Source organism: Xenopus tropicalis, chromosome 5, assembly GCF_000004195.4.
Source record: "Xenopus tropicalis strain Nigerian chromosome 5, UCB_Xtro_10.0, whole genome shotgun sequence".
Classification (NCBI taxonomy): Eukaryota; Metazoa; Chordata; class Amphibia; order Anura; family Pipidae; genus Xenopus; species Xenopus tropicalis.
This window is the reverse complement of record NC_030681.2, coordinates 120,675,230-120,698,022: the sequence shown is the minus strand read 5'-3', so window position 1 is coordinate 120,698,022 and position 22,793 is coordinate 120,675,230.

Genomic DNA, 22,793 nt, shown 5'->3' with positions numbered 1-22,793 from the left:
TTAAACTATTATAAATAAAGCATGAAGAGAAGAAAATAAAAACAATGTCTTAAATTTAGAGTATTCTGTTTGCTGATATTTTACACAAAGGAAGCTCAAGCTCAGCAATATCTACATCCATCTTCTGCTTCTAAATATGCAATACACTTGTAATTAAATATGAATGACATTACATTCCCTACCCAAAAGTGAAACAAGGCTAAAATAAGTAGATTCAATAATCAGTGGTGAGAAATACCAAGGGTGGAAGGGACATAGTAACATAGTAAGTTAGGTTGAAATAAGACATACATCCATCACGTTCAACCATAATGACTATATATAACCTGCCTAAAAAAAAAAATTCCTTCCTGACTCCAAGATGGCAATCGGACCAGTCCCTGGATCAACTAGTACTAAGAGCTATCTCCCATAACCCTGTATTCCCTCACTTGCTAAGAATCCATCCAGCCCCTTCTTAAAGCTATATAATGTATCAGCCAGCACGACTGATTCGGGGAGGGAATTCCAGAACTTCACAGCTCTCACAGTAAAAAATCCTTTCCGAATATTTAAATGGAACCTCCCTTCTTCTAAACGGAGTGGGTGCCCTCGTGTCCGTTGGAAGGACCTACTGGTAGATAAAGCATTAGAGAGGTTATTATACGATCCCCTTTTATATTAATACATAGTTATCATGTCAACTCTTAGACGCCACTTCTCCAGTGTAAACAGACCAAACTTGACCAGTCTTTCTTCACAACTGAGACTTTCCATACCCTTTACAGCTTAGTTGCCCTTCTTTGTACCCTCTCTAACTCAATAATGTCCCGTTTGAGCACTGGAGACCAGAACTGAACAGCATATTCTAGATGGGGCCTTACCAGCATTCTGTAAAGGGGAAGAATTACCCCCTCCTCCCGTGAATCTATACCCCTTTTAATACAGCTCAAAACCCTGTTTAATATGATTATCTCAAATGTAGGGAAGAATCAGTTCTTGTACATGTTCATGTTTAACACTCATGACTGGCCAGGGTATAGGAGACTGTTTACCTCAGGTTTGTCAAATCTTTGACCATTGGGGAATACTGGGCTACTATAGGGTCTGAAAATATTAGCAGAAATGTTTGTGAGTCCTCTCCATGGCTGTAACCTGCCTTTTCTCCATATACAAATATATCTCCTAATTCTTGGTGAACTGGTTCTATGCAAAATAGCCTTCTTCCTCAGCATGCACCTAATGCAGCAAAAATGCAAAACTAATGCAATGTCTCCCCCATCCTTATTTTAGTGGTCAAGTTAATAAACAGTGTAGCTAAGTGGGCATAGATAATTTCCCACACTCCCCACACAGCTGTAGAGACTCTTGCCAGTACCACCTGTCTGGGCCCAGATTAAGTTAAGGAAAAATTTATTAAAAGTGCATAAAGCCTGGAGCATGCCTTGGACATTTGGGCACTGAGGTAAAAGTTGTACTTGTCAGTGCAGACTTGCAGAGCTATGAAAGAGTGGATGCTCTTCTCACTGCCTGCCTAAAAAATGCAGGCTAAGAGCAAGCAGCAGAGCAAATGGTCTGTGTGCCCTTTTTGATAGGTGCTAAAGATGGGTGTGTCTATGAGAACACCGTGCATCACTCATGCTTGTTTTATCTGTAAGGGCAATTTAATAAAAAAGAAAACGGTAAGCTATAGGTAAGTATTAAACAAAAAATAGGGGTAATTAATTCATTTAACATATTCATGTTACACTAAACACCACACAAACTGATCTATCTATAAGACTGATAAAAATACTGGCTGCAGAATGTGGCATAGGAAAATTAAGAATAAAAAAGATAGCGAGGGACAGAATTAACTCTCTTTGAACAGATTCAGATGAAATAGGTATAATGAGCAGATACTAAATTATACAAACAGTCACACAGAACTAGTTAAGGAAGATAATGTTCTTAAAGAGAATTTTCCAAAAGGGAATAATCCATTTGATTCAGCAAACTTTTTTTGCAGACTAAGGTATTCCAGCAAATCTGATTAAAATATTCTCGCAAATGACTGATTTATATTGGCTCAGATGAAACGGATACAATCCTTTTTTTTATTTATTTTATTTATTTTTCAAAGCTGAAAGTCAAAAGAAAAAAGCAAGAGAAAAGAAAGACTTATTTTACATGTTATGCATGAAATTTATATTTAACATTCTACATTCTTCTAATACTCAATAAAGTTCACACAGAAAAGTCTAGAAGAGAAGTAAATGCCATATTCACTGCAGCAAATGAAATGTTAGAAGAAATGTTTAAATATAAGTCTAAAGGGATCACTACATCTGGGGATGATTACAGGAAGTTGTTGATCATTAAGAGTCTTGTAAAGGTCAGATTGTGGCACTGATGTCTTACATCTGTTAAAGTCTTTTTCATGTTAGTTGTGCCCAATGTAACTTCAACCCAATTTCCATATATAGTATTAGTATTGGTCTTTCTCATCTCAAATATATGTCTTCATTTATTTCTAAATGGATAGGGTTCTCCATCTGTAATGTTTAACAATGCTTATAGTCTTATCTCTTCCGTTATAAAATATACAGTAGCTGCTTTTTTATAATGTATTGTATAAAGATAATTTGTGAGTCATGCTTAGAACTGTTCTTATGACTGTCCTGCTTTATTTGGTACAAATATGGGATGCTTTATCTGGAAAAACATTATTCAGAAATCCAGATTTTTATCAGACCTAAAGGAGAAGAGGCATTTTGGAATTTTATTGCCAATATATTTGTCACAATAATGCAAGCTAGAATGCTATATTTATTCTGCAGAATGTTTTAACATACTTGTTTAAACAGCCACAGAATCTCCTGTTTGTTTAAGATAGTAGCTGCCATTTTAGCTTGGTCTGACTTCACTTGCTGGCAGCAGCTTGCAGGCACTAAACAGCTTTTACCAAAGATGGGAGGAGGAAGAGCAGAAGAGAGGGGTGAGGGAGGAGAAGAAGGGAGGGGGAGAGGGGAGTAAAATGACTCCTGCCATGTCCTGAAGGATTTTTCTAAGAGAAGGAAGTCTGACACAGAAGATCATGCATATAGAATAATAGGAAAGAAATGTGATGTTTCTTTTCACTGAGGACTCAAGGCAGCAGTTTTGTAAATGTTTACGGCTGTATTTTCATAGACCTTTCTCATACAGCTCACTTAGTTTTTTACCTTTTCTTCTCCTTTAAGGTATAGCGATCCACATTACAGAAAGGTCTTGAAAACCCCAGGTCCCAAGTATTTGGCTTCCGTACACCAGGGGTCATTTACTTTACCATTGGGTGCAATAGATAGACAGACAGAAAGATGAAAGGACTGACAGACAGATGATAGATAGATAGATAGATAAAAAGAAAAAAAAATGTAATTTATTTTCCAAACAAGTAGAAATATTGGTCCAATGCAAAAAAATATATACACTATGGGGTTGATTCACTAAAGGTCGAAAAGCGTTATTGCATGGTTTTTTTAGTTCAAATTGACGTGATAAATAATGACAGATTCATCAAAGTAATTTTGCATGCGTTAAATCGCACGCTACTGCAATGCGTTAATTTTAACGCACGCGTTAATTCGCGCATAGAAATAATACTAATGCATGATTCACAAACACATATGAAGCATTAAACATGCTAAATATCGCATTAGTCTGTGCGAAGATTAACACCTACTTGGGGCAGGCGGTACTTAAAGAAAATTGTGGTTGGTGAGCTTTTGGCAACAAAACATGGACTTTGCAGTGGGATTTTTTCAAGTCTGTGTTGGCCCTAGAGTGATGCAGCCTCCAGTTTTCAGGGAAATGGTCATTTTCAGAAAAGTAGTTTTACGAACGCAAACAACATCACATCTAAATTAACACAAGTATCCTTTTAGTGAATCGTGCGTTAAGTCGCAAAAAATAAGAAGCGATAAAATTTTTAACGCATGCTATAAATAGCGCTCATTTTAATGCACTTTAGTGAATCAACCCTATAACTTTTATCCAATAACTTGCCTATGAGATGCACAAGTGAATTGTATTGCAGTTCCTGTGACTTCTATGGAAATGAAAATAAGCAATTTTTACTTTTACTATTCCTAAAGCACTTTATCACATCCTTTTTTAGTTGCTGCACTGTAATCACATCTGATGAAATGCTGTTCCATGAATCTATTCCTGTAATCCATTGCAGTTGCCATTTTTTTATACCTATAATCATAATTATACGATGCTTTCAGTTGACATCATAATACAAGCACAAGAGCAGTGTACAAAATGCAATTTCTGGTGCACACTGCCATATTCTTTATTGACAAAAACTTTTTTTTAGAGCCATCATCAACATGCTGGAGATGTCACCAAAGCCATGCAACACTGTCTTGTATATTTTAAACCTGTGATAATATCACCACTATGGGACAAAATTGCAAAAATCATTTTCTAAGATTACTGACATCCTTATACAGAAAAAAAATTTGACATACTTACTGGGATTGCCACTCCAAGAATAGGTGAGGGAGGTGAAGGGGGAAAATGTACTCATGGGAACACAATGTAGCAATACTGGAAAGATCCTACAGTGCCCATGCTCACCCCATAGGAACTGATTAACAAAATGCAATAAATATAGTGGATGGACTACCTAACAGCTTTATTACATGATCCCTCCCTCACCTTTTTGGTAGATAGTTCCTATGGGACTATATTATAGACATCTACAAGATCACATAAAATAAAATAACCTGCATAGATATAATCGGTACAGGGGGTGCAGGTAGCTGGACCAGCTTAGATACTGTGAATTTATTGACAGAAATTGTCGAAATATTAAGATACTTATTGCTACTGTCCAATTTTTACATAAACTGGCTGTTTTCAACAACTGACTATGAACTTGGAAAATGAAAGATGTACACTGTACCTTTGCATAGATTCCGTTATGTCGTCATTCATGCTCAAAAATAAAAAATAATTTAAAAAAAAAAAGGGCCTATTAGAAGGAGACCTTTATTATCTGGTTTCTCGGTTGTGTAGACAGATGAAAAATAACAGTTTAGAGTTTCTTATTTTTCCCTGCTCTCGTCAACCAATTGGCCTCCCTGTGATACTAAAACTGTAAAGATGTACTTTGATATATACAAGTATGTCCATTCATGAAACATTTTCTTGACAATGAGGTTGAGTTGGCTAGGTATGACTTTTTGTCACCTGGTCCATCAGATTCTTGAGAACCCCCAGTTTATCTGTGTTTATCCTGCACTGCCTGCACTGTGCATCAGTCTCTATGCCAAGGAACTTGAAGAGCGGACTTTGACCCTAAAAACATTCTATTTATAGTGTGTCATAAAGCTGTGTCATTAACCAATAATGTCAATCCAAAGTGACTGACAGTGGGAAAGCAGACACTTTTATTGTCAGTAAATGTAGTGGGAAAAAAAATTAAAGAGGGGTAAGGATATGAGGAAGATAAGCATATTAGGTTATTGTCTATTTTTTAAAACTGCATATACAGGTACTGGGGCCTGGAATTCTTGGGACTTGTATAAATGGGTTTTCTGTAATTTGGATCACCATACCTACAACTAAAACATTTAAACATCCAATGGGATTAAGATTTAGGATTTGTAATCAATGCAGATTTATGCAGTTTGGTTAAAATCAAGTACAAGGTACTTTTTTATTTATACAGCTCAAAAAAATGAATAGATTGTAAGCTCTTTGGGATGGGAACTTCAACCCAACTGTGTATTGAAACACCTAAGCCTTTAAGTATATATTTATCTGTTTTACTGTTTATCAAGGCCCCTGTTTGTGTTTACACCTTGTAAAAATGGACTCCATACCTGTACTATAAATAATATAATGTTAGAGCATAAAATGGGGTATTTTAATGTATATAGGCAAACTTAATAGGAAAAGTGTTCTTGGAATTGAACTGCCGTACAGTACAAAAAAGAGTTACACTAGGAAATTAAGTGCACAGCAGGCAAGCAGCATGCTCGAAAGAGACAGAATTAGTACTTTTATTAGTGTTTTAGATAATGTGAAAGCATGGGGTGAAAATGTGCAGATAAATACCAACAGGAAGCAATGAAAGCCAAACAAACATGTCCATTGCAGCTGTATTCTGATGTGTTACATACTTTTGGCTGTAAGCAGACATTAGCAATCTACTAAAAGTTGGATAGCATTTGATATAACCACATGACTGGGAACATCTAAAAAAAGCACAAATTTACAGGAGCAAATCTAAGAGCAGAGTACTGTTAATAATTAAGCTCTACCTCATGGGATAACATCAAGCAAGGACTCTGGAAATCAAGTTTATCTGAGCAAAGAAAGGAAATGTTTTAACTATGTTGTACTATATGTACTATATCATACTATTTGCACAAATAAATTGAAGACCATGGAGGACCTGTTTCTTCGATCCAGATGAGAATCTGCTAAAACAGAATGCATGATAAGCACTCACTTTCTCCTATCATTACACTTTAGTTGCAAATACTGTAGCATATAACTACAGCAGAAAAACAGCAATCAATAAAGCTATTCCCTGCTGCAAAAAAGATATTACATTGTACATGAACACCAGTATAAAATAAAGGAATCCATTAAAAATAAAGAATATTGGGAGTTTAAAACATATGTATTTGGGTTCATATTATATGCATTAAGCATGCACCAGGGATGAAAATTAGAATATGGATGTCACATGATTTTAAGGATTCTGATTTGGTTTGGCTAGAGGCATGGATTCAGACAAATGCGAATCCTGCTGAAAATGGCATAATCTTGGCCGAATCCTGAACATATTTTTGTTACCCAAAAATACAATAATGCTAGGGGTAGATATACATTATTGGATTTTATAGGCATTAGAGCTTATTTGTAAAATTAGTTTAAAATGTAAAATTATGTGCCAGAAGTTTTAATTGCAGAATTGCATATGGGAAGGACTTAGGGGAAGTGATGAACAAATCTGTCCCATTTTGCTCATCAAAACAGCAAAATGTCACCAAATGCATTGAAGTCAATGGGCGTCAATGGATGGTTTTTATTTGGCCGCAAAACCTGGCAAGAAATTTCACTCATCAATACTAAGGAGGAAGCTGACACTAATGAACATACAGAATAGGCAATAACCATATTGGATTCATGGTATCTTGAATTGGTATCTTGAGTTGAACAGGGGTATGCAAGCTGCTAGTCCAGGGGCTCCCACGCCCCCTCTGGTGCTCTCGTCAGCAGTTAGCAGTAGCCACTCACCAATTTGAAAGCCACTTATTGGTTGTGATTGGTTATTAAACCTGGTACAAACTTCATAGGTTTATGTAATATACAGGTAAGATACAAAGAGCCAGATTCAGTACAGTGAGAAAAAGTTATATCTTATGGTTTATCACGTGAAAACTTACATAATTCTATTCAAGGAAAAAACTTTTCCCCTTTATTCAGTTTCATTTCTTTCCTACATAGTTAGTAGGTGCACTGATCATTTTTATGGGGAAAAGAACATCTGTCTATAACCCCCTATAATGTACTTTCTTACAGAGTAATCATGTCCCTTTGCAAGCACCATTTACCAGAGAGAACAACCCCAACCATGACAGTCTAACCTCATAGCTTAAATCTTCCATCCCCTTAACCAGTTTAGTTGCAGTCTCTGCACTCTCTCCAGCTCATTAATATCTTTCTTAAGGACTGGAACCCAAAACTGCACCGCATACTCAAGGTAAGGCCTTACCAGGGACCTATAAAGAAGAAAAATTATGTTTTCATCCCTTGAGTCAATGCCCTTTTTATGCAAGACAGCACTTTAATAGCCAAGCAATGACACTGCCTGGAATTAGGCAACATATTATATAAAAATCCTCATATACTTCTCAATTAAGGATTCCCCAACACACTACCATTTAGTGTATAATTTGCATTTATATTATTTCTACCAAAGTGCATAACTTTGCACTTATCAACATTGAACCTCATTTTCCATTTTGCTGCCCAGTTTTCCAATTTTGCACGTAGACAAACTGGAGACCTTCCTTGCACACCCTAGCTCTCCAAAATTGAAAATCTCGGTGCACAATGCTGGAGGGATCCGCACCTTCCCAAAAATTACAAATTGTAAAAAAGCACTGGCACTCAGAGCTACAAATGGGGCAAGCCCTTAAAAATCTTTATTGCAGAGGTGCCAAATCCTCCGCAATAAAGATTTTTAAGGGCTTGCCCCATTTGTAGCTCTGAGTGCCAGTGCTTTCTTACTACCAGTTTTCCAATTTAGTCAAATCACTCTGCAAAGTAGCAGCATCATTAATAAACAAGTTAAAAAGCAAAGGACCAAGGACAGACCCATGCGGTACTCCAGTAACAACACTGGTCCGATTAGAAAATGTTCCATTTACCACCACTCTTTGTAATCTATCCTTCAACCAGTTCTCTAAATACAAATATTATGTTCCAGGCCAATATCCTTCAATTGCATCATTAACTTTTTGTGTGGTACTGTATGAAATGCTTTAGCAAAGTCCAAGTAAATGACATCCACACCCATCTGAGAGTTGAGGTTCCTACTCACCTCCTCATAAAAGGTAACTAAATTAGTCTGGCAAGATCTGTTACTCATAAAACCATGCTTGCACAAACTCACAGTATTACCTCTTCCAAAAGCTTTCCTATTACTGTTGTCAGACTAACCAGCCTATAGTTTTTAGGCTGAGAACCGGATCCCTTTTTGAATAAAGGCACCACACAAGCAATTCACCTATGTCTCAGCACCATGCCAGATCTAAATGAATTCTAAAAAATTAAGTGAAGAGGTTTGGCAATCAAGGCGCTAATTATTATTATTATTAACATTTACTTATAAAGCACCAACATATTCCGCAGCGCTGTACAATAAGTGGGTTTCATACATTGGACATACAGAGTAACATATAAAGCAATTAATAACCGATACAAGAGGTGAAGTGGGCATGACCAGAGTTGTGGGAGGTGTGGCACAGGCTATTGCTTTTAGCAGCGCACTAAGGTTATGTTAAACTAAATTAGGGTAAGCTTCTCTAAATAAATGCATTTTTAGAGATCTCTTGAAGGCAGAGAGATTGGGAAAAAGTCTGTTTGTGGGAGCGAATTCCAGAGAATTGGGGCTGCCCTCGCAAAGTCTTGAATGCGAGCGTGTGAGGAGGGAATGAGAGAGGAGTTGAGGAGCAGGGCAGTAGAGGAGCGTAACAAGTGGGTTGGATGGTACCTAGAGATGAATTCAGAGATGTAGGGTGGGGCAGAGTTATGAACTGCTTTGAATGTGAGAGTCATTAGTTTGAATTTTATCCTGGATGGTAGGGGAAGCCAGTGCAGGGATTGGCAGAGTGGCATGGTAGAGGAGGAGCGGTTGGAGAGGTGTATGAGCCTGGCAGCAGTAATCATTATGGACTGGAGATGGGACAGTCTTTGGAGGGCAAGGCCAATTAATAGGGAGTTGCAGTAGTCCAGGCGAGATATTATAAGAGAGTAAATAAGAATTTTGGCAGCATCTTGGGTGATAAATGATCTTATTTTGGAAATATTTCTTAGGTGAAAGTGACATGGTTTGATAAGTGACTGGATATGAGGAGTGAAGGTCAGGGCAGAATCAAGGATAACCCCAAGGTGCGGGCCTGGGAAGATGGGGTGATGGTAGAGTTGTTGACAGTGATAGATACCTCGTGAACAATGTGGGCGTTGGATGGGGCAAAGAGAACCAATTCAGTCTTAGAGAGGTTTAATTTCAGGTAGCGTTGGGACATCCAAGTGGACATAGCGGACAGGCAGGAAGAGACACGAGTTAGAAGGTCTGGGTTGAGATTAGGAGAGGAAAGATAGATCTGAGTATCATCAGCATAGAGGTGGTACTGAAAGCCAAAAGAATTGATTAATTTGCCAAGTGAAGAGGTATAGAGAGAAAATAGTAAGGGGCCCAGGACAGCTAATCTCGTTTAGTACTTTGGGATGAATACCATCCAGTCCTGGACCATTGTTTACCTTTACATGCAGGGTCAGACTGGGGCGGCATGGCACTGGGAAGACCAGTGCTAATCCCAACCTCCCCCCCCACATACACACGCACAGATGCCTCTTTATGGACATGATCGGAGGGGAGGCTGGTGAGGACAGGGAGCTGGACTAGGTCAGTGGGGCCCTCTGGGTTTTTTTCCCGATGTCCCGACAACCCATTCCAACCCTCAGTATAATTTATTTGCTCACACTTAAATAGTTAATAGTAATGGGCGAATCTCTCCAATTTTGATTTTCCAAAAAATGTGTAAAATACATGCAAGTCAATAGGCATAATTTCACATAACGTTTTCCAATCTGGGCAACTATTTTTGTGGGCACTTTTTTAGCGCATAATACATTGGAGTCTATTGATGTTTTTTTCACAGCAAAACCTTGGAAAAAAAATTGTTGATAAACCCATTCAAGATCTTTTAAAAATAGTCAGATTTGAGGCAATTCGAGATTGGATTATTGGTCAATTAAAGGGAAATTACTCGAAACAATTAAACATGATAGCATGATTTTTGATATACAGGGAAATGTCAATTTTATTTACCCTGATTTTATTCTTTTACACTGTTTTTGGTGGTCCCACTAATAGATAATGCATAATGCATTTCCCCAATTTCACATTTTTACAGATTTTACACCTTTCTTTTTTTGATCTGCTAAAAAACATAAAATAGGGGTTCTTTATGTGCCCCTTATTTTACATTAATAACTACAAATATGTATGAAATAATTAAGCAATTTTTTAAACAGTACTTTGAATTCCATTTATTTCAGCTGATGGCACCGCAGTGGTTGATGGAATTCCCAAGACAACTTCTGATCATTAACTTTAATTATCTGTGGAAAATAGCTGTTCTCATAGTGACAGGCTGTGTTGGGCAGCCATAGTCTTGCAATAAACGACGTGTCTAAGAAATTGTTCCATTATTAATTTTATTAAATGAAAATCAAGGGAGAAAATTCAATTTTAATATTAACAACTTTAAGATTTTGGTAATGGTATTCTTTTGCAGTATAGCAAGAAAATCACGCTTTTATCTGTAAGTAATACTACACTTAAACAAGAGAGGCTATGTACAATTTCAGACGATTTACAAATGGATATAAAAAAGCGAACAATTTGTTGTTTCATTTAAGTGCATTAAGAAATTTGCATTTATTTTGCCTTTTATTTCTCACTAGAGACTTATGAAACCATGGTGTATTGCTTTTTTCCTAATGGGATTTACAGGGCTTTTGTATAAACAGATTGTCAGTAATTGTGTTAACTTTAGATTTTTTCGTATGGTATATAAAAATGAATGATATTAAAGGGTGTAATATGGTTAACTGTTTTAAGCCATCATATTATCTCTTTAGAATTCAATCAAATTAATATAATCTATTAAGTTAATAGATATCACAGATCACTACCTTTTTCTCTTCTTTTTCATAAATAATAATTAATTAGAACCAAACCAGTTTTCCTTTTCTTAAGGTTAACTGTATTACATTTTTGTGCAATAAAAATAATTTACTGCTGCCCTTTAGGCAGGTACAAGGGCACAACATTGTGCCCCTTTAGTTCGCCTGCACTGAACTCTTGCATTTGGAGAAATAGCTCCACTTGGAAACAAGGAAAACAAAGAGCTTAGAGCAGAACTTAGAGCATTTTTGCTCTTGCCCCTGGCATCATAGACAAGGCCTTATAGAGTTACAAAGTCAGATTTTTTCGTATGTAATATTATACCATGGCCATAGGCTAGTTTCTGTTCTCAGAAGAAAAAGATGGTGCTGCACAGGAAATACATAGTACAACCTCCTCATTCCTCATTGTATCAGTTGACATTTGTAACCCCACTATTTGACTTCAGCCTAGAAGTCAAAGGATCTATTATATGTATTGATGAGCGAATCTGTCCCATTTCGCTTCAATGAATTTAGTGAATCTTTCAAACGATTCACAAAACGGCAAAAATGTTGCAGCAAAAAAAAAAATTGTTGTGTACGTAATTGTTTTGAAGCATGCGTCAAAACACAACACTCATCATTTCTTTACGCTCGCAATAATTTTTTAGATGCAGACGGCAATTTTTTCTTATGTGGCTAATTTTCCCTCGCTAATCTTGTCTCCAGTGGCTAATGTTTTTACCAATCTGCACTAGAATTTAGCCATGCTGACATTATTATTATGCCTTTCCTTCCATACCAACCAATGAGATCTGAGCCCATCCCTTTCTAGGAGCTGTGTGGATGCTGTGTTTAGAAAAAAAGACTGCACAACTTTATTCATGCATGCAATTTTTTGGGATTAATTTTTCCCCATTTTTGTGGGAAATTTTGGGAAAGAGAAACATGCCAGTTTTGCTAATCACTAATCAGAATCACAGATGCAACAAAGTTAAATCATAATAAAACATTTCAACTGAATCAGAAATTATATTAAAGGAAAAGAAAAGGCTAAATCACTAGGGGGTGCTAAATGTTAGGCAGCCCACAGTGATTGTAATTACTTACTTGAAACCCCTGGCCGGTGCTCCAGGTTGGATAAAACTCTTCCTTCCTTCTCCTTTTGACAAGATCCCACTCCACTGCGCATGCGCGAAGACCAAAGAAGGAAGAGGATCACTTCATCGCATACACTCTGGCCAGGGGGTTTCAGGTAAGTGATTACAATCACTAAGGGGTGAATAAACTTTTGGTACCCCCCAGTGATTGCGAATTTCCTTGTCCTGTAATAGGCAAAACTGAAAAGATACCTATCTTTTCAGCTTTGCCTATTACAGGAGAGGGAAATATGATATTTAAAAACCTGTAACATTTTTTTTAGTTTGATGTTTTTTAACTGGCTCCCCTATTTATTCACAGAAGAGTAATTATTATTTGGGAGAATGCTGAGTTTACTGGACTGCTATTTGGCATTATTAATTATGACCTTTGCTATTTGCTGCCTTCCCTCACCTGGCCCTTTTATCTGTTCCTACATATGTGATGCCTGCCCTGACCTCAGATCTGTTTTATTATGTCTCTGCTTAACCCCCTTACTCTTGCTTGGCTAAACCTCACCGTCTTCTCTCCACACCATCAGATTCCTATCCAAAAACTCAGGTAAACTTGTTGTGAATTGTTTTTGTGTTAGTATTCAAGCTTGATTCAGTAGTGTAGTCCAAAAGCTCATATTTACTTTAGCAATTTTTAACAGAGTATTGGTCACAGAATTTTCCATCTCTTAACTTATCATTGTAAGGATTTGAACTTGATTTATTCTAAAGACAATTACCCTACTAAACGCCTTACTAAATCAATGGAATCTACACAGAGTTTTTCAACTTAAAGCAGCAGCTCCTAAACTCCCTGTATAATGCAGCCCTATTTATACATTTTGTATAGTTTCATTAACATTTTATATTTTATGTAAAATACAATTGTGTTATCATTTTTAATTATGCACTAAAGGTGAATGGGAATGTTGGAAAATTAGGTCACATAATTTTCCATTTCTAGTTGTTACATTAATGAAGGAGTTAGAGATGGATAAAAATATAATTTTTCCCAAGGTAAATTGCTCTTTAAACCCCTCAAGAAACCAAAGTAACCTATATATTCTATTCATTTTAAAGCAGCAGCTCTTAATCTCCATGTACAATGGCTGAAATAAGAAAGTTAAGGCAGAAGAAACAATGTCAAGCTGTATAATTTTATGGAAACCTGATATTTTATGTAACAGACAATTGTGTTATACTATTTAAATATGCACAAAGTTAAATGGGAGTGTTAGAAAATGAGGGAATAGTGTGATAATCCTTTTTGCCTGTGGTTAAAGATTTAATATATCTGTCTAGCTTATGTATGGCTGCATTTATTTGGCACACTTCTTGCTGGAGTCTCAGAGGAGTCAGTAGCTGGGGAAAGTGCTCTTTCTACTTATCAGCAATAGAAGTACAGTACTCTGAAAGCATTTCACATAGTTGCCTTCTTTCTGTGATGTCAGAGAATGAGTGAAAGGAAGTCTGGACAGCTTGGTAGACATTACAGAAATGATGGGAAATGTTAAGCCTTAAAAGTAATGTCCCTTAAAGTGATGTTGTTGTGACTTTAGTTGTGTAGTTTTTATTAATAAATTACACTGTTTACATTGAAAATAATTCATTCTACTATTTAAAATGTTATTCTTGAACCAATACATTTGTTTTTTATCTGTAATATAGGTGTGTAGGCAGCTAACTCAGGTCATTGTGCCTGATCCTGAGCTTTCAGAAAGATTCAGCACTTCCCAGTGCAACTGCTTACAGATAAACTATTGTTTCTTCTAGTCAATGTAACTGGAGGAGTCATGGCTAGACTTGGATTTTTAGAATTGAGTGCTATTCAAAATTAGATTCCAAAAATATCAGCTTGTTCTTTTGAAAAATCCATTTCAATGCTGTATTTTGTTGGAGGAGCACTAGTAGCTCATACATTTGGAAAAAAAAAACATGTTTTCCTCCTGACAGAATCCCTTTAAAGTAACTAATCACTTCAAATGACCAAGGCGCTGTTCTACTTTTTAAATTTGTGCAAATACAGGCATGGGATTCCTTATCCAGGAATCTTGTTATCCTGAAAGCTCCAAATTATGGGAAGGCCATCTCCCATAGAGTCGATTTTAAGCAAATAATTCAAAGGATTTTCTTTTTTCTCCGTGATAATAAAACAGTAGCTTGATAGTAACTAAGCTGCATGAATCCATATTGGTGATAAAGCAATCCTATTGGGATTATTAATGTTGAAATGTTTAGGCAATAGGGGGAATGTAATAAAATGTGTAAACATAAACAATTGCACACAAAAGGTTTGCAAAAGTATTACTTTCACACAAAGGCAACATTATTTGCAATGTAAATATATATTTGAATTGTGACCAGTTTTCTTGTTTGCAACTCAAATTTCATTCCCCTAATAGAGGCACATTTATCAACAGTCTGATTTTAGTGGTTTTAGAGGTTTTTTAAACCACAAATAAACTCATTTACAAAAAAATGATTTATGTCTGGTCAGTTTTTAAGCAATCCGAATATAAAAAGCAGAAATGAATTCAAATGTGCAACAAAATCTAAAATGCATTTTTGTAAGAATTTTTGCTTTTTTTGATATTGATGCCTGCAAAAATTGGGACAAAGGCAACAAAAGACTGGAAAAGCTGTGTAATGCTAAAAGGAGCATCTCAGAGTAGCTGTACAATCAGCAAGTTCTCAGTGTACAAAAGAGAAATAAATACAGGTATCCAGAATGCTTGGGACTTAGGGTTTTCTGCATAGGGGGTCTTTGTAATTGTATTGTAATTGTATTGCCATACCTTATGTCTACTACAAAAAAAACCATGTAAACATTAGTTAAACCCAATAGGATTGTTTTGCCTCCAATAAAGATGAATTATATCTTAGTTGGGATCAAGTACAGGTACTGTTTTATTATTACAGAGAAAGAGGAAATCATTTAAAAAATTTTGAATTATTTGATTAAAATGGAGTCTATGGAAGACAGCCTTTCAGCTATTTGGAACTTTCTGGATAAGAAATCCCATACCTGTAATAGCTAGTAGTAGTGATCTAGAATTATTTGAAATAGAATTATTTTCTTAAAATGGACTCTATGGGAGATGGTCATTTGAAGTCATTAGTTACTTTAAAGGGATTCTGTCAGGAGGAAAACATGTTTTTTTCCAAATGTATGAGCTACTAGTGCTCCTCCAACTAAATACAGCGTTGAAATGGATTTTTTAAAAGAACAAGCTGATTTTCTTGGAATCTAATTTTGAATAGCACTCATTTCTAAAAATCCAAGTCTAGCCATGACTCCTCCAGTTACACTGACTAGAAGAAACAATAGTTTATCTGTAGGCAGTTGCACTGGGAAGTGCTGAATCTTTCTGAAAGCTCAGGATCAGGCACAATGACCTGAGTTAGCTGCCTACACACCTATATTACAGCTAAAAAAACAAATGTATTGGTTCAAGAATAACATTTTAAATGGTAGAATGAATTATTTTCAATGTAAACAGTGTAATTTATTAATAAAAACTAAACCACAAAAATCACAACAACATCACTTTAAGGGACATTACTTTTAAGGCTTAACCTTTCACATCATTTCTGTAATGTCTACCAAGCTGTCCAGACTTCCTTTCACTCATTCTCTGACATCACAGAAAGAAGGCAACTATGTGAAATGCTTTCAGAGTACTGTACTTCTATTGCTGATAAGTAGAAAGAGCACTTTCCCCAGCTACTGACTCTTCTAAGACTCCAGCAAGAAGTGTGCCAAATAAATGCAGCCATACATAAGCTAGACAGATATATTAAATCTTTAACCACAGGCAAAAAGGATTATCACACTATTCCCTCATTTTCTAACACTCCCATTTAACTTTGTGCATATTTAAATAGTATAACACAATTGTCTGTTACATAAAATATCAGGTTTCCATAAAATTATACAGCTTGACATTGTTTCTTCTGCCTTAACTTTCTCATTTCAGCCATTGTACATGGAGATTAAGAGCTGCTGGTATTGTATTTTGAGGCGTACAATGAATTATCTTGATAATTTAAGATCAAGGATCATATTTAGCTTGATCGTTAAGCTAAATATTTCACAAATGAAACGTATTTATGACAAAAAATCCTTTAATGTGATTTTCCTCTTTCCTAGGTATCCAACGCTTTGGATGATGTACTACTATAGTATTATGGAAAGTGGTGACTGTACAATCATGTTCAGGGGTGAATCCAATAAAGGAAACCAATAAAAGGAAGCTAAAGATGAGCTTTAATAAACTTGCATGTGATATAGCCCATTTCTTCAATCTATTGGGTAGTGTACCACATCCATGTACCAATGCTGTCATTCTCGAGACAAGCCATACAATTATGGGTAAGGGATCCCTTATCCAAAAATCCATTATGCCGAATGATTGGAATTACGAGAAGGCTGTATCCCATAGAGTCCATTTTAAGCAAATACTGTAATTGTATTTTGTTTATAATAATTTCCTTTTTCTCTGTAGTAATAAAACAGTACCTTGTAACCTTGTACTTGATGGTAACTAAAATAATCTTCTACCACTTCATCCAGTTGTTCTAGATTTTTAAATTATGGCTGTTATCAATATCATAAGTATTATGAATATACTTCCTTGAAGGTATATACGTTGACTCTGTATTTGGTAAGCAATCAGTTTTTCAGTTGCTATGATTTAACACCAAATAATGAAAAATCTGTATAATAACAATGGCTGTCTAAGTAGGTCATGGGTATCCTGTCTTGTAAGGGAATGCGCTAATAAAATAATACAAATGTAAGCATATTTCTGGAAGATCAAAGGGTTTACACATTTATACTGTGTTAAAGCATTTAATGAATGTACATAGTGCAAAATAGGTGCAAAGTACCCTGTAATTATGACACTAAAATATGTTGCTTTAATAACTGGATCACTAAAGCATTAGAGCCAAGTCATAACTTAAGAATTCAATAAAAAGCATGCACGTGAATTGTTATTTTATGCTGTCAATCAAAATTCAGGGCAGTTAAATGCACTCACACCATAAATTATGTTTTTCTAAGGAAATATGACAGCTTTATATATGTAAGATGATTGTAAGATGCTTCCCTTGAGTGTTGCTTCCTAGATACCTGCACTAATCTTTAGTACAGAAAGCATTATGGGGCCAAGTAAAGGAGAGATTTTCCCAATTTAAATAGTCACCAGTGAGACATTATTGTGCACATTCCTAGAGGCTCTGTCTCCAAAAATGCATGAATAATCTAGAATCAGTTGGGAGAACAGCTAATAAAATATGTATTGGTTATAAAACTTATTGTAAAAGAACTGAAGAGGTAATCAATCACAGTTTAGCTGACAGAAAGGACTCGGCTGATATAGCAAGAGCAAGTGAATAGATCAGGGGTATTAATACAGCAGCATAATTATGCAACAGCATTTTGTAGAATAGCAGGGACGAGAACTGAAAGGTAAAATAAAATGGTTTTCCTACAGATATAGACAGGACAGCTAAATCATTCAATAATGCATTATTTTATTGTAAGAGATTAAAAAAAACACAGCTTGTAACAAAATAAGTACAATAAACTGGGATCTTGCTCAGATGCTGTATTTAAAGCAAAAAATCTGCTAAATGAAGAATAAACACAAAACCTACATATTGGGGGGAATTCACAGAGAGCGTATTGAGGGGTTTGATGGCACAGAGACTGATTTAATAAGAGCTAAAGACAAATTCATAAAACATGGCTGTAAAATGACAAATCCGAAAACAGTATTTTTTAAAGACAAATTCCCAAAAGTGGAGGTTTGTGAATAAGGTGGAAATCTGACAAATCTATTTCCACTTTTATTTTGTCTCAATATCACTTTTGTGAATTCCCCTATTGTCTTTTGTCCCTATTGTTTGCCTACAAAGATCCATCTTGCAAAGCAGACAGCAGTATGTTGAGAACCCAGAAAGCAGAAAAATAACTAAAGATGTGTATAAGCTCATTATATATACTATACACATTATTCATATTTCATTATACATGTTATACATGTAGCCCACTTTTGGTTATTCTGTGCTGCTACCTGCTGATTAATTGTACTTTGGCGCTACAGGAGTCCTGAGCCCCCGCTTACTATGGGGGTTAACAGGGATTTCTCCCTTAAAGGCGTGCCTCCACCCAGGGATGGTGTTGTGGAACTATAATCCACCCCCTGGGAACTTAACAGTCTCTAGTACCTCTGCCTGGGATCCACACACAGCCCCCAGTACCTTGCCCCTCCCTGGGGTAGTTGCTTACCGGCAGGTAGGTGATCCTTGTGGCAGGAAAGAGTCAGATACACAATCACTATGATGAAGTAGATGAATCATTTATTAGGGCAGGACCTCTCCAGGAGTGGCACATATATTGATACACAGCATGCAGGGCTTTACCTCCTTACTACTCATTGAGAGCTTTTTCCTGTTGGGCAACTCACGGTACTCACGCCAAGTGTCTCCTTCTAGGTGATCTCCCCGGTACTCACGCCAGAAGGCACCCCCTCTTGGGGTCCTTCCCGGTACTCGCGCTAGGCAGCATCACCACAGGCAGCCCACCCCGGTACTCACGCCTAAGCCCCCTCAGATCCAGCCTCCTGGGCTAGCGGTGACCTTGTCCACCTACCTAACCACTTATGGCCCTGCACTCCAGCTGATGTAATGCCGGGAGGTCTTAACCTCACTACCACTCCTGGAGGGGCAATGTCCGCCCATTCTAAACTCCTGGTGTCCTACATGCCACTCCTAGAGCGACCTATTATAGAACTGCTCTCTTAACTGTGCCAGGGGTGCACACTACCTGAGCAGCCCTTGGGCTAAAATGTCTGACCCTCAGCACAAAAAATAGAATTACAGTATTTGCTTAATATGGACTCTTTGGATACGGCCTTCTCGTAATTCCAATAATTCGGGGTAATGGATTTTTGGATAAGGGATCCCTTACCCATAATTGTATGGCTTTTCTCGAGAGTGACAGCATTGGCACATGGATGTGGTAAACTACTAACTAAATAGATTGAAGAAATGGGCTATATCACATGCAAGTTTATTAAAGCTCACATTTAGCTTACTTTTATTGGTTTCCTTTATTGGATTCAGCCCAGAACATGATTGTACAGTCACCACTTTCCATTATGCTATAGTAGTACATCATCCAAAGAGTTGGATACCTAGGAAAGAAGAAAATCACATTAAAGGATTTTTTGTCATAAATAAGTTTCATTTGTGAAATATTTATAGCTTGATGATCAAGATAAATATGATCCTTGATCTTAAATTATCAAGATAATTCATTGTACGCCTCAAAAGACAATACCAGCAAGTTTTCAAAAATGTTGTGGTTGTTCCTTTCAGTTTTGTATTGAAGACGGAAAATATGGAAAAACCTGGAAAAGGGGCCAGGATGTTTGTCACCATTTCAAATATCTCCCCTGGTGTGTGATCTTATGTTAAAGTAATAATGTTGCAGTTGGTGCATGAAAATTGCAGTAACGCTCAGCCCTTTTTTCGGTTACTGATGCAATTCATGATCTAAGTAATAGCATCTTGTGAAAACATATCCTGCTGTTTTGATTTAATGACCCTGGCATTGCATTCTGGAAAGCATACAGCATTGGAAATAAGCCATAATGTTTTGCTAAGGCCTGTGAATTTATTGATATTTGAACTTAAATACTGCATGTGATTACAGTTATTAGTAAATAGTGTTCAGAAAAAAAATCTGACTCTTCTAAACACAGTATTAATAAAGAAATAAAGCAGGGACTGTGGCAAAAATAAACTGCTTACTTAAATGAGACAGCAATTTGCATCTGAAAATGCACACATACAGTAACACTAACATAAATATGCAGGGAGGGGGTAAAGAGAGACCTTCTTATAACTATGCAACAAATTTATAAAAAATCAAGTTTGTCTCTTTCTTAATTCTCGAAAAAACACGTAGGAAAAATGCAAATGTGAATACAAAGAGCTGTTTTCAGAAACCTTAAATAGCTTGGATTAAATAAAGAAAAAAAAGCAGAAAGTCACTAGAAAAAACTTGGCAAGTAAAAGCTGCCAAGATTCTATTAAAGTCAATGGTAAAAAAGTCAGTGGTATAAAAGTCAATGTCTACAGGTCTCATTCAAAGGACATGAAAACCCTACATTTTCCTACCATGTATATAAGTTGGGCAGATTTCTCCCCACCCAAACCACACCATTTGTACTGCATATACTGTATCCCCTCCATTCACCAGCACCATCATATCTTCCTAAAACAAACAGCAGCTTTCATCTGGTGGCCATATTCCCTCTCATACATCTTCAGTGACATTTACATCTGCAAACAACACATGTGTGATTCAAAGTTTACTGCAGGCTTACAAAGGCAGAACTTACTTCACTAATAAGTCCTGCTTGTATTGAGCACTGTAATGGTTAAACTGAGCTCAGGACAGGAGGTGAAGATTAAAGACATGTTTCTCCAGTAGGATGCACAGCTAGAGCAGAATTTCTAAAGAAAGAAGCAGTGCCATCTCATCACTGGCTGCTAGACTAGAGAGTGTGTTTCGTAATCTGAGTTGTTAAGAACTGAGCATGCTCATTTAGCCAAAGCCATTTCCTAAGGCCAGGTGACTTAGAGAAGGAATTGCAAGTGATTAAAGGAGTTACAATTACTGTTAGGCACCCCCAGTGATTGTATTCACTGACCTGAAACCCACAGCCAGTGCTCCTGTTAGGAGAAAACTGCACTGGCCAGGTGCAGTAGAGTAAAAAGTTGAAGGTAACAAAAAAGGTGTTTTCTTATGCTCAACTGTGCATGTGCTGGCCCTGGATCGCTGCAAAAAGAAAAGAAGAGGATCACTAGCCACTACAGGGCACTTTATGGATATATAAGGAAGCTGTGTTTTATGACACTTTGTTAGCCTGAGAAAGGACCAGCAAGGTCCAAAGCATCACTTCTGAGCCATATGTGAAATAAAGGTGGTTTTGTTACTATTTAAGGGGAGTGCTGCAATTTTCATAGCGTATACTTGGAAGTTATGTGAAGGTGAACACATTTTGTTGCTTGCACCCCATTTTAAAAGGACTGTTACACTTTATATGTGTGCTGGTATAACAATTGAATTCACGGACCTGTATTTACCCCTGGCTGGCATAGTTTTCTCCTAATAGGAGCACTGGCCCAGGGTTTCAGCTAAGCGATTACAATCATTAGTGGGTGCCTAACGTTTTGGCACCCCTTATGATTTAGCCTTTCGTTCTCCTTTAAGGGGATGCTGCAGCCTTAATGTTAACATTTGAACAACAGGAGTGGCATTTAAAGATTTCAAAGAGGCTGTTCACTGATTACATTTTTTGTACAAATTCTTTAAAATGCAAGACATGTGGTGCAAACTTGCAGAGAGGCACAGACTGCATCAGGGCCCTCACTGGCTTCCCTTGGCAGGTGGTAAGGACAAGGCTCAGCTGTGCCTTCTGATGCTGCTCCATGCACCAAGTGCCACAAACCCAGTGGCTTCCCTGCACTTTCACCCCCAGGGGAAGTAATTTGGGCCTTCTAACAACTTTATTTTCCCAGTTTATTAAAGCATTTAAGATTTTCAGACTCATTAAAAAATTAATGGAACATTAATGGGATTTTTGTTTTGTGAGTTTTTCCACAAAAATACACCCCCAAATATTCTGTCATTTTTTTCTCTGAAATAAGGTGGTGCTCAAGGAAAATATGTGATTTGTATTTCTGAATAATTCTGTTTATATTAATTTCATTCTATATTTAGTGTGGCAAGATCTACAATCCTCCCACTGGAGCCCGGCCTTCTCACCTTGCCAGTGGCTCTCCATTTATTTAAAGCTCTAAAAGCAAAGCTGCATGGTGCACTAGCTTTGGTGGTTACTTATTTACGTACATTTAGGCTGGATTAACCCATATACAGGTATCGGACCCCTTATCTGGAAAACAATTATGCAGAAAGTTCCAAATTATGGAAAGGCCATCTCCCATAGACTCCATTTTAATCAAGCAATTCACATTTTTAAAAATGATTTCCTTTTTCTCTCTAATAATAAAGCAGTACCTTGTACTTGATCACAAAGAAGATATAATTAATCCTTGTTGGAGCCAAAACAATTCTATTGGGTTTAATTACTGTTTAAATAATTTTATTAGCAGACTTAAGGTAGGAGATCAAAATTACAGAAAGACCCCAGGTCCTGA